This window comes from Alligator sinensis, unplaced genomic scaffold (genome assembly GCF_000455745.1).
Source record: "Alligator sinensis unplaced genomic scaffold, ASM45574v1 scaffold814_1, whole genome shotgun sequence".
In the NCBI taxonomy this organism is placed as follows: domain Eukaryota; kingdom Metazoa; phylum Chordata; order Crocodylia; family Alligatoridae; genus Alligator; species Alligator sinensis.
The window spans coordinates 713,836-725,895 of NW_005842352.1; positions in this window are offsets into that span (position 1 = coordinate 713,836).

Consider the following 12,060-nt stretch of genomic DNA (forward strand, 5'->3'; position numbering starts at 1 on the left):
GCAGTTGTCTGAAGGGATGAGAGGAAATCCTGCCTGTACTTTGGCTTTGTATTCTCCAGTCCTTGGAGATAGAACTACAACGGTGTGAGCTGCAGCAGAGACCTAACAGGCTAAAAAGCTGATCACAAGCCTGGGAATGGGCCCAGGGTGCAGTGAAACCATGGCCCTTGTGAGCCCACACCACACTGCATGTGAAAGCTAACACCCTCAATCACTAACGGAGGGAATGACTGTTGTGGATCCAGGAGTAATTTCTAAGTGAATTCCTGCTTCCTCAAAGAGAGAAGATGCTCTGTCAAGGGAGTTTAGACCCACCTCTGAAGGGAAGGTCTCACCACAGCATCTGAAATAACCAGTATATTCTGCCCTTGCGCACTGCATTTTCCATCTGAGGTCATTCTTTCTTTTCTACTTACTATGCAATACAGGCAGTCCTTGGACTTATGACACAATTGGTTCCTAAAAATGGCATCTTAAGTCAAAACGTTGTAACTTGGAACTGATTTTCCCATAGGAAACAGCGTTATAAATGTGGGATTGGTTCCTGAACAAAGGAATAACCCCTGTTTTCACCAAAAATAACCCAGAATTTTGTATTCAATCAATTATAGATGAGTAATATAGCTACATTAATGTATTTATATTGTGAATAGCGATCATATTGATTTGGAAGGACTGATTTGAGGTGACTTTGCTGCACTTTTTGAAGGGCTCTTGGTTGGATTCTTCTCAGGAGTCTTGTCTGCTTTCTTAAAGAAAGTGTCCAAGAAAGTTTGGACAGATGGTCTCCACAGAGATGGGTGACACAGCAACTTGGTCGCTGGCATGGTGTCACATCAGATCAAGCGTTGTAAAGTCAAAACCAACATCAGAAAGTTGAAACAGGGTGTCAATTTAAAAACGTTGTAAGTGTGAAATGTTGTAAATTGAAACGTTGTAAGTCTAGGACTGCCTGTACGCTGAAAGAAACTGCTGTGTGAGTGGTTACTTTTTTGGTAAAGAGAGCATTTCGGAAAATCCTGATTCCTGATCCAAGGGACTTACTGTGCAAGTGGAGCAGTCTGGGCTTGTTCACAGTTGTCATGTGTTAGGAAAGGACCGGCACTCTGTTACCTGTCAGCTCATCCCGAAGTTACTCATTCTGTGATGTTAACTGTGCGTTGTTCACAAAACAGCCTTTACTGAGGTTTCCAGTAAGGCAATAAACTGTTGATGGCAACAGGGCCTTCAGGTATGAAAATCCTAGAATCAAATTATAGATGGAAAAGACCTGTTAAGTCATCTGCTTAACTCCACTGCCAATGCAGGACTGTTCCTTGCAACACATTTCTTCTTCTTTGTCTGCTCTCAATTAATGTACACCAAGCCAAAGGGGTTTCCACAACTTCCTTTGAGGGTTTATGGCATAGTCTTCCTAGCTGTCACCACTAGGAAAAACTTATCTTTGATTCTGTGAAATAATGAAAGGATGCTAAAGTAAGCTGCTTTATTGTGAAGGAGAGAATAAATGTCATGAGTGAGTGAAAGGCAGAGTTTAGCCATACGTACAAAACAGAAACTGTATCTCAAATGCAATATATATTTGAGAGAGATATGGTTAAATCTGAGACGCAGCTTAGCCACAATAAATTGTCTCAAATTTAACCATATATATCTCAAGCAATTTATATTTTGTATTTGGATCATATGAGGCTAATACTGTGTCCCACCCCACAGCTGTCTCTTTCAATAATTATTCCTTAGACATATTTTGTCATCTTCCAGTAGTGAGGAGTATGTAAACCCCTAAACAATTGCATATCATTTGGCTACAGTTCAGACTTTGCCCTAACTATCCTTTCCACTGTATGCCTGACTCTGACTCCCTTTAACTGCGCCAAAGTTCTTTGGCAATTATTGATATGATGTCCCAGAAACCTCTTGAAAAATAATCACTCCAGCATGTTTTTTGAGGTGAATAAAAACACTTAACAGATGTTTACTGAAGAGATGTTTATAATGAAATGTCCATCTATGAGGACAACTAAATTGATGGATGGAGTGCTCCTGACAGCTCTTGATTTAGGGTTCCCGAGTGTTTCCATTCTAACTCCAGAATGCTAGCTTTCAGTCAGTCAGAACAATCTGAAACATCTTTTGCACTGAAAAATTCCCAATCTAATGCCTGGAAAGAGGACACTAGGTTGTGCGTGGGGAATCTGAATAAATATGGATCAGCAATTTTTGAGAGAAGACAAAGAAATACTTTCCCCTGTTATGTGGGGAGCCAGGGGAAAAGCCAGGGTAACATTGGACCCCTGCTAAACCAAATGGGACAACTGACAACCGACGCCCAGGAAAAAGCCAACCTGCTTAATGGGTATTTTGCATTGGTTTTTCACCAGTCCCAAGGAACGGCCCTGCTCAATACAGTACGGGACGGCCAGGGTGAGGGAGGATTGTTACCCTTCATCAATGTAGACCATGTGAAGGAGCACCTTGAGAGGCTGGACACCTACAAGTCAGCCGGCCTAGACAGCTTACCCCAGGGTACTTAAGGAGCTGGCAGACATCATAGCTCAGCCACCGACATGGATCTTCGAGAACTCGTGGTGCTCAGGCAAAGTACCCAAAGATTGGAAGAAGGCCAAAGTGGTGCCTATCTTCAAGAAAGGGAGGAAAGTAGATCCGGGGAACTACAGGCCTATCAGCCTGACCTCTATCCTGGGGAAGATTTTGGAAAAAATTATCAAAGAGACCATTCTTGACAAACTGGCTGATGGCAGCATCCTGAGGGATAGCCAACACGGGTTTGTTGTGGGTAGGTCTTGCCTGACCAATCTCATCTTCTATGACCAGGTGATATATCACCTGGACCAGGGAGAAGAGATTGACGTCATATATCTTGATTTAAAAAAACCCTTTGATCTGGTGTCCCATAATCATCTCATGGAAAAATTGGCCAACTGTGGCTACATTGTATGATTGGCTACATCATAGTCCGATGGCTGGGGAACTGGCTTCAAGGTTGGACCTAGAGAGTGGCAGTCGACAGAAGTAAATTATTGTGGTGCGCTGTGACCAGTGGGGTCCCCCAAAGCTCTCTCCTTGGGCCTATAATCTTTAACATCTTTATCAATGATGTGGACATTGGTATCAGAAGTGGACTGGCCAAGTTCGCCAATGACACCAAACTTTCATCCACACCCAAGGACAGGATGGTGATCCAGTCCGACCTATACAGGCTCAGAAAATGGGCAAACGAAAACCCAATGGCGTACAACACCAAAAAATGCAAGGTACTCCACCTTGGGGGGAAAAAAACCCTCAGCATGCTTATAGGCTGGGCAGTGGTACACTTGCTAGCACCTCGGCCGAAAGGAACTTGGGGGTTGTGATTGACCACAAGATGAATATAAGCCACCAATGCGATGTCGCAGCTGGTAAAGCAAGCAAAACTCTGGCTTGCATCCATACATGCTTCTCAAGCAAATCCCAGGATGTCATCCTCCCTCTGTACTCGGCCTTGGTGAGGCCACAGCTGGAGTACTGCATCCAATTCTGGGCTCCACCATTTAAAAAGGATGTGGAGAAGCTTGAGAGAGTCCAGAGGAGAGCGACGCACATGATCAGAGGGCAGGAGAACAGGCCTTACGATGAGAGGCTGAGCGCCATGGAAAAGCGCAGGCTCAGAGGGGACCTGGTGGCTGCCTATAAGTATATAAGGGGTGCACATCAGGATCTGGGGGAATGCCTGTTCACCAGAGCGCCCCAAGGGATGACAACGTCAAATGGTCACAAACTCCTCCAAGACTGTTTCAGGCTGGAAATAAGGAAGAACTTCTTTACTGTCCGAGCCCCCAAGGCCTGGAACAGACTGCCGCCAGAGGTGGTGCAAGCACCTACTCTGGACTCCTTTAAGAGACATTTGGATGTTTATCTTGCTGGGATCCTGTGACCCCAGCTGACTTCCTGCCCAGGGGGGTGGACTTGATGATCTTCTGAGGTCTCTTCCAGCCCTGATGTCTATGAAATCTATAAAAATACTACTAAAATAAACAAACTCTTTTTAGACTTGTGAATAACTCAAACGTATAAATAAGTAAAAATCAAAATGTAAGAAGTTGAAAAGGAGCTAGTCCTCGATGAGTATCACCTTTTAGTATTCTGATAATTGGTACTGATTTATCTTTGTCACCCATTAATTATTTTAGACAGGTACAGTCATTATAAAAATTAAAGACTATGGTTTTAAATTGTGATTGAAGGCCAGAATGAATATCCTTATGTGCTTGTCTCAACTGCATGCTGGAGGTGCACAATGACTGAGGCAAGTCTCCACAAGCGTTAAAATTGAAGCTCTGTGTATCTTTTAACATGCAGATTGTGGGGACTTACCTCATACCCTTTGCCCTTCAATGATAACCCTTTTTAAGAGGCGGGGTAGTTGTTGTTGCTGCTGGTTTGATGCAGTTAATGAGGCAGGAATCAACTTGCCCACTGAGCACCTTGGGCCACCTCCTCAGCAGTGGTCCTATCAAAGCAGCTTATACATATGAATGAAGAGATGTCTTTGCAAGTTAGGGTATGGAACGATTAGCACAGATTGCTGGCACTGAACTAGGTCAGACTACAGGAGAACATCTCTCAACCTGCTTTCATTGAGAACAGGGGTACAATTATTTCTTTAGTGTTCACATTGGGCTCAAGGTGAACTAAGGTCAGACTTGGCTAGATGATGGCAACTTTCAGCAATATCACCAGATGACAGAAAACTCTAATAAGAGAAACACTCAGGCCAGTGAGACTAATATAGCTGAATTTCATAAAGGCTAGGACTTGAAGATGCATCCAAGTTCCTAATTCTAAGGAAGGCTTAAGGGAAAGGGTTGTTGTCATTTCCCTTCTAGAAAAGTAAATGAGGGTTAATTTTTCTTGTTTCCAATAATCTCTTGTACTTCCTATGGTAATGTGTGCACCTAGTTTGTAGGGGATTTTTCCTTTCCACCAGCCCAGTTGAAGCTGAAGAGGTTATTTCTATCCTCTTCTGTTTATCAGAAATGGGTGTTTTATGGGAATCTACAACATGGCTATTCAGGACTTTTGAAAGATTCTGTTAATGCCGTCTAGTCTGAGAGATACCTGGCACACTAACAGATAAGAGTTTGATGAAGTCTAACATAGTGATTACGAGATGCAGACCATAGGATTTTGTGGGCAGACCATAGGATTTTGTAGGAAAGAAGTATGCTATTAAAGGGCACCATTTACACATGTACTTTGAATGTTTTAAGTACAGTACCTTATTATAACGAACCCCCATGGGACTAGAGAAAAAGTTCATTAAAGAGGGTGTTCACTCTGATAGAGATTTTGCTGTATCATAATAATGAAAAAATCTGCAGCTGGGAGTGTTAAAAATTGGAGTTTGTTATAATTAGGTTGCACTGTACATCTAATTTTTGTCTAAGCTTATAGTCACTGTAGTGGAGCAATTCAAAATTAATAGAAACCATATTACGAGGGCCTGTTAGATTTTATGGCTCTGTAAGACCAAGTTACTGTCATAATAAACAGCACGCTGCAGTCAACCAGTTCTAGTTTTACAGAAATTCATCACATTGATTTCATTACCCTGCAGCTATGGGTGCATATGCTGCCGTCCAAGAGCTCGGTTCTAATAATAGCAGGCCTACCCAGTTCTGTGGATTTGGACTTCCTTTACATTGGAGCATTTTTATTGAAATAAAGCTTTACTAGCAAAAAATTTAGTGGAGTTTATTTTATACCTCAATGATGATATAATCCAAAAGAGACAAATTTTGATTAAAAATATTAGTTTAACATGCAAAGAGGATCCTGGGTTTAGTATACTTTAAAATGGAAAACACGACCTTAACAGAAGGCCATAGCCTCATGCAGGTTTGCTCAGACATGTTTTAAATTAAAACTCTTTAACTTTCCCTCAATTTTTTTGTCATCCTAATATATCTAGCAGCAGCATCCAGGGACCTCCTTACTAGGCCTGTACGAAGCGGCTAGTATTTGCTTTGGATTTGGATTCGGCCGATTCAAGGGACAGTGATTCAATTCAGTGATTCAAATCACTGTCCCAAATCGATTCGGCCAAATCTCCGAATCAGCCAGGCCAGGCCCATCCCCCCCCAGCCCGGCAATCGCTGCCCCGCCGCCACAGCTCCTGGCACTTGTTAAAAAAAAGTCCTGACATGGCAGGTGCTTCCAGGTGGGAGAGCGGGGCAATCTCTGCTGCTCCCCATTGCCCCACGCTGCATGAGGGGCTCTGCATGAGCCTCCCTACCCCTCCCACACCTGCCCCACACTTTAAGCTCTGGCCCTTAAAGAAAAAACCTGAAAAAAACCCCAGACTCACTGCTCCTGCCAGTGGGGGACTATCCCTGCTGCCCCCTGCTATGTGGGGGGCCTCTGCATGAGGCCCTGAAGCCCTGAGGCCGTTGCAAGAGCAGTGAGTTCTGGGGCTTTTCGGGTTTTTTTTTTCCTTAAAGAGTCAGAGCTGGCCTGGGTGGGGCACCCGTGGCAGGGCTGGGGGGTCAGGGGCCTTCTGCAGAGTCCCCCATGCAGTGGGGGGCAGCAGTGGGTTGGGGGGCTGACAGGGTCCCCCCCATGGCCCCTTCCCCCTCCCATAGTACTTACCAGCTCAGAGTCAGCTGCAGCTCCCTGCTGCAGCCACCAGGGACTGCCTAAATCATCAAAGCTCTCCGAATCTTTTCTGAAGATTCAGAGAGCTTTGAATCGATTCAGACCTTTTAATTGGTCCCGATTCAATTTGGATTTGGAGATTCAGCCACCAAATCGGGCCAAATGTCCTCTGAATCGAATTGCCACCCGAAGCTTCGCACAGCCCTACTCCTTACTTTCTTGCAATCCAGTTACATCAGTAGCTTCTATTGCTCTGTGTTCATCATCATTTCATACCTGTTCATGTTTTTATCCTGAGCTGCTTCCCTGAACAGTTTGCTTTTCAAGAAATTTTGGTAACAGGTATGGTACATGAAATTTTTAAAAATGAGGTAACTGAAATTATAAGCAAAGTAACAAGAAAGGAAAACAAACATGACCTCACTAATCATTTGCTTGCCCTCAAACTACAAGTATTTCTTTGTATATGGATTCTTAACATTTGAAAGCCAAATTTAAGCAGTAAAGCGTCATGCATACATACATAAGGAGGCCAGTTATCAGTATTGTAGGTCATAAATACCTTTCATGTGAACCTTTACCAACTGAAAAGCCACAATTAAAAAATAAAAATCTAATTGCCAATTAGAATTGGCAGTCTGGAATAGACTTCCAGAAATCTATTAATCTGTGGTGAATATGAAACTGGTTTAGAAAAAATGTCATTAATCCTAGAGTCGATTTTTAGTACTTCAAGGAGGATATGGACAGTTTGCAAAGAGTCCAGTGCAGAGCAACAAAAAATAATTAAGGGCTGGAAGGCAAGACTTATGAGAAAAGGCTGAAAGAACTAGGGTTATTGAGTCCAGAGAAGAGAAGACTAAGGTGGGGATTTGATAAGTTTTCAAATACCTGAAGGGCTGTCCCTATAGCCACAGAAATACTATAGGGGATAGAGCTAGGAGTAATGGCCTCAAGCTACAGCAGAAGAAATTTAGGTTGGAGTTTAGGAGGAATTTTCTGACTATGAGGGTGGTCAAATATTGGAAAGGGCTGCCTAGGATTGTTGTGGGATCGCTATCCTTAGAAATTTTCAAGAGCAGGCTAGATCAGAAAAGATGACTGATAAATCAAAAGTACGTATATACCCACACTAACAATTCAAAGGGGTCCACACCACCATTTGAAATGTCTAAAGGAGTCTGCACCTCCATTTGAAAATTTTTAGGGGTCCACAAATGAAAAAAGGGTTGAAAATCACTGCTATAGACTGTTATCCCTCATCATACTCAAAGAGTTTTGGTCTGAGTAGATGGAACAGAAGGACAGAAAGTACCTTCCAATTTCAACTGCTGTAGATGCTAAATACGGAGCAGCCCAAGCTGGGTTCAAAAAATGGCATAAAAAACCCATAATGTCTAGAAAAATCTAATGTTTAAACAGACGTGTCTTGTTTCCAGATAGTAATTAAAAATTTGGGAAATCTTGAATTTCCAAAAAATGTCTGCAGAAAGTACCTTTCTAGTTGCAAATTTTGTACAGAATGTTTTTAAGCTGTCTTCCCCATTTCCCTTACAAAGGAAAAGGAAGGTTACAGTAAATACTAAGAGAAATGAGAATGAGATGAACCTGGTGTTTATGGGATGGGCAAATTGGTATTTTAGTCCTGAAGGATGATTAAAAAAAAAAGTAGATAGTAATGGGGGTGACTTGGCAGCTCTCTTACTTACTACATAACCCCTTAGGCAAGTAAAAAGGTTTTGAATATGCGAATGGGACTAAGACCAAAAAACCTCTCTAGGACATAAAATGGACCCAGACATGAGTCAAGGGAAGGTGAACTCTAAATAGCTGGGCCCATGACTATAATTTCATTTAGCGGGGCAGGTGCAGGACAGAGCTGTGACTCATTCGGAGGGCGTGGGGAAGGGAAGTGGCTCCTGCTGTTGCACACACCCTGGGAGGGCATGGGGGGGTACCCCGGATCTGCACAGGGCTGGGCGGGGTGGGCCGCAACTGCGGGCTGGGGCCGAGGGTTGTGCTGGGCTCTTCCCAGCAGGGGAGGCAGGGAGAGGCTGGGCTGCACTGCACTTGGGGTGGGCAGCAGCAGCACTGGGAGGGGGCTGGGGTGGTTACGGCAAAATTTGGGGTGGCTGCAGCCACTGCCAGCCCTGAGCACAGTGTGGTTCAGCCCCCACCCTGCCACCGGTACAGGCCCTGGCCCCAGCCTGCAGCTGCAGCCTGCCCCGCCCCACCCCATGCAGATCCAACGGTATGCGCCCCCACCATGATATTCCGGGGTGCATGCAGCAGGAGCTGCTCCCCCACCCTGTGCCCCCCCCAAGACAAGCCACGGCTCCATCCTGTCCCTGTCCCACTCCAGCTGGGCAGCGCCTACTCCAGCCCCGCTCCCTCCCTCACCACAGGGGGGCGTTGATCTGCACCCCCACGCCCCTTCCCTCTCCCCTCCCTGTCCACCACAACATACTTTCCAGCTGCACGTAGCTCTCCATGTTGCTGGGCTGTGCTCCTCTCTGCCTGCATGCTGCATTGCGGCTGCATGCACGCACGGGCATTTATCAGCCAAATTATCAGCCATATCAGGCCGATTTCCAATATAGTCAATTTTCTGTACATGGGTGACGATCCAATATCAGACTGATGTATTGGTGCACCTCTACTCCTTAACTTTTCTTATAGTGGGAGGTGTCTTGTTTACAGGCTGAAAATATGATAAGGATTCCAGCTAAAATCAGATGCCCTTCTCTCTGCTGTTCCTACTCTTCTTTTTCTACTGTCAACTTGGTTAACCCTTCTACATATAAAGCAAAGGGAGGGGGAAATGCTTCTTCTATCATCTTAATGGTATGTGTAGTAGTAGCATCACCTGCAGCTTGGCATATTATCAGTGGCCCTTGTATAGGTAGAGGGTAGCAGGTTCTTCATACTTGTTTATTGTGAAAGCCTGTATAATATTCTTCCCTAAGAATAGCAATCTGTATCCTTCATGGAATCTATAAAAGACCACCATACAATCTGGCACAATTATGCACTGGCATAAGCATAGAGTTTGTGGTCAGGATTAAGGTGCATTAGCAGAAATGCATGGTATATTGTGTACTGCCTTGCTCCCTAAATCTGGCATACAAAATCAGCTTGGTTGCTTGGAAAGAAGAGGTTTACTTCCAACTCGGTCACATGGTTATTTTGTCTTGGACACTTGCAGACAACCTTTCTGACTGGGTAGGAATCTGTAAACCACAAAATACTCATGTTAAAAGAATCCGGCCCAAGTTGCTACTTTCATGACTGTTTGATTTCCTTCCTTTGTTTTTAAAAAGAATGTACTGTAATCAAGACAAATAGCTGGTTCAGTTCAAGCAATTCAGTTTCATTTGTTAACAGGGCCATAAACAACATTATGGCACACAAGAAAACCTACATTTAAGTACAAAATCCGTTATTAGACATAATTACAATGTTGTAACATCACTGAGAAGTCATCAAAAATAAATGGGGAAAACAGGTGCATATACAGCTTGTACTTTTTTGATGTTTAAGTAGTTAAAATTCAGCAGTTAGTTTTTTTCTGAAGGATCTTGGGTTACTGAATCTATCTGTCAAATCTTCAGGGCTGGCTGCTTGTTGGGCAAAATGGGTGGTGGTTTCATCACTGAGGCATGTTGTAATAGCGCAAGGAAAAAAAAATCTGCATTTGTAAAGACCACACAATTAATGAAAGAGCTGTTTCAAAGTAAAGCAACTGCATTTGTTCAGGTTAGAATTAGGATTCAACCCTGAAACCTGTAGTAACACAGCCCTTTACCCATCAGGAGTACCAGACCTGCAGAATCAGATCCTGCTCAAGGAAGAGGTTGCCAGAAAGTTTCAAGTGAGGCAAATGCCATTTGTGCCAGCTATAGAATTAAAGATAGCCTGTTTTATGTAAGATACCAAATCTCTGAATATATAACAAGTAGCAAAATTATCCCATTTCTACTTTTGATTCTTTCCTATGGAAGTGCAATCAGGTGGAATAATTGTACTTATAATTTTTCAGAAAAAGGAATGGTTAGAAATGTGGACACTTCTCTTTAGGCAGAAACCATGAGGCACTGAAGCAAGCATTCACTTTTCTTGCACTTGAGGTCACAAATTTATGCAAGTCAAAAATGTAGGGGCTGCCAAAAACATCATGCTGCACTTTACCAAATAAAAGGACACTGTTATTCTTACAAGGAAAGGTTTGACAGGACAGGAAATAGGCAGGGTCACAGAAGTTTGCTTAATACTGAAACCTATTTAACCATCTTAAAGCCAAAGTACAATAACAGATTAAAAAAAAAAAAAAAAAGAGGAAAGAAAAGAAAAAAGAACCTGAGTGAACTATTACGGAGTTCCAGCCAACCCAGAAACTGGAGAACATCAATAAAAATGCCTGTAATTTTGCCATGTTACCATATGTCATCTGTATTTGTGTTAACAAGTGTCATACATTTTTAAAATTTATGTTCAAAACTGTCAGCAAAAGACAGAAGAATTGGACAGCCCAACGGAGAGTTTAACAGGCTGCAAACTAGCTTCATTACAATGCAGTCATTAAGTAAACTGCATTCCACTGAAGGAGGAGGGGGTTGAGGGACAAGAGAGAATATGAAAGATAGGAAAAAAGTTGCTATTCATTACAATTTTCCATTTTTGTTGAAACACAGCAGGAGAGCAAAGCCACAGGCTTCTCTACTGCTCTTGCATGCCAGGAGGGATTATGCAAACACTGCAACCACCCAAATCTTATTTAAATTATAGTCATTGTTCCCCTTTTAATGGTTATACTTTTTGCCTGCTTTCACTCAAATATTACTGCATCTTGCTTTCTGCCAACATAGTCCCACTGGGAGTCATCAACTCTTAATTATAGATGAACAGATCTTTGAAAAAATATCCCTTTGGAAGAAAAAAAAAAGCCTTGCACACCCTAAGGAGGGAAAAGCAAACTTTAAGTGCCATCTAGTGGCTAATTTACTGAAAGTATGTGGAAGTGCCAAAGCTCTGAACATATATACACCAGACAGGTAGATTTGTTAGATACAGCTAGGCTGAGGAAGCTGTTTGGACTCAGAGCAAAGTCATGTCTAAGACTAGCATTTAGTGTACCAAGGAACTGGTGGCAGGGCTTGGATTCAATGGTGCCACAGTCTCTCAAGTTATTCATGTGTAAGAATCTTGGCCCTGGAGATCTTGAATGGTAGAGCCACATGGCAGCTACTGTCCCTACAGGACTTTTACCATCCTATAAGAATGTGTAATTTTTCAAGGTGTCAGCAGCATTTCAAGCCAAGCCAGATAATACCATCCCCTTCTGACTTTGATCGAACCTGGGACCAAAAACCACAAGAGCAGGTTGGCAGCCAAGCATTTAAATGC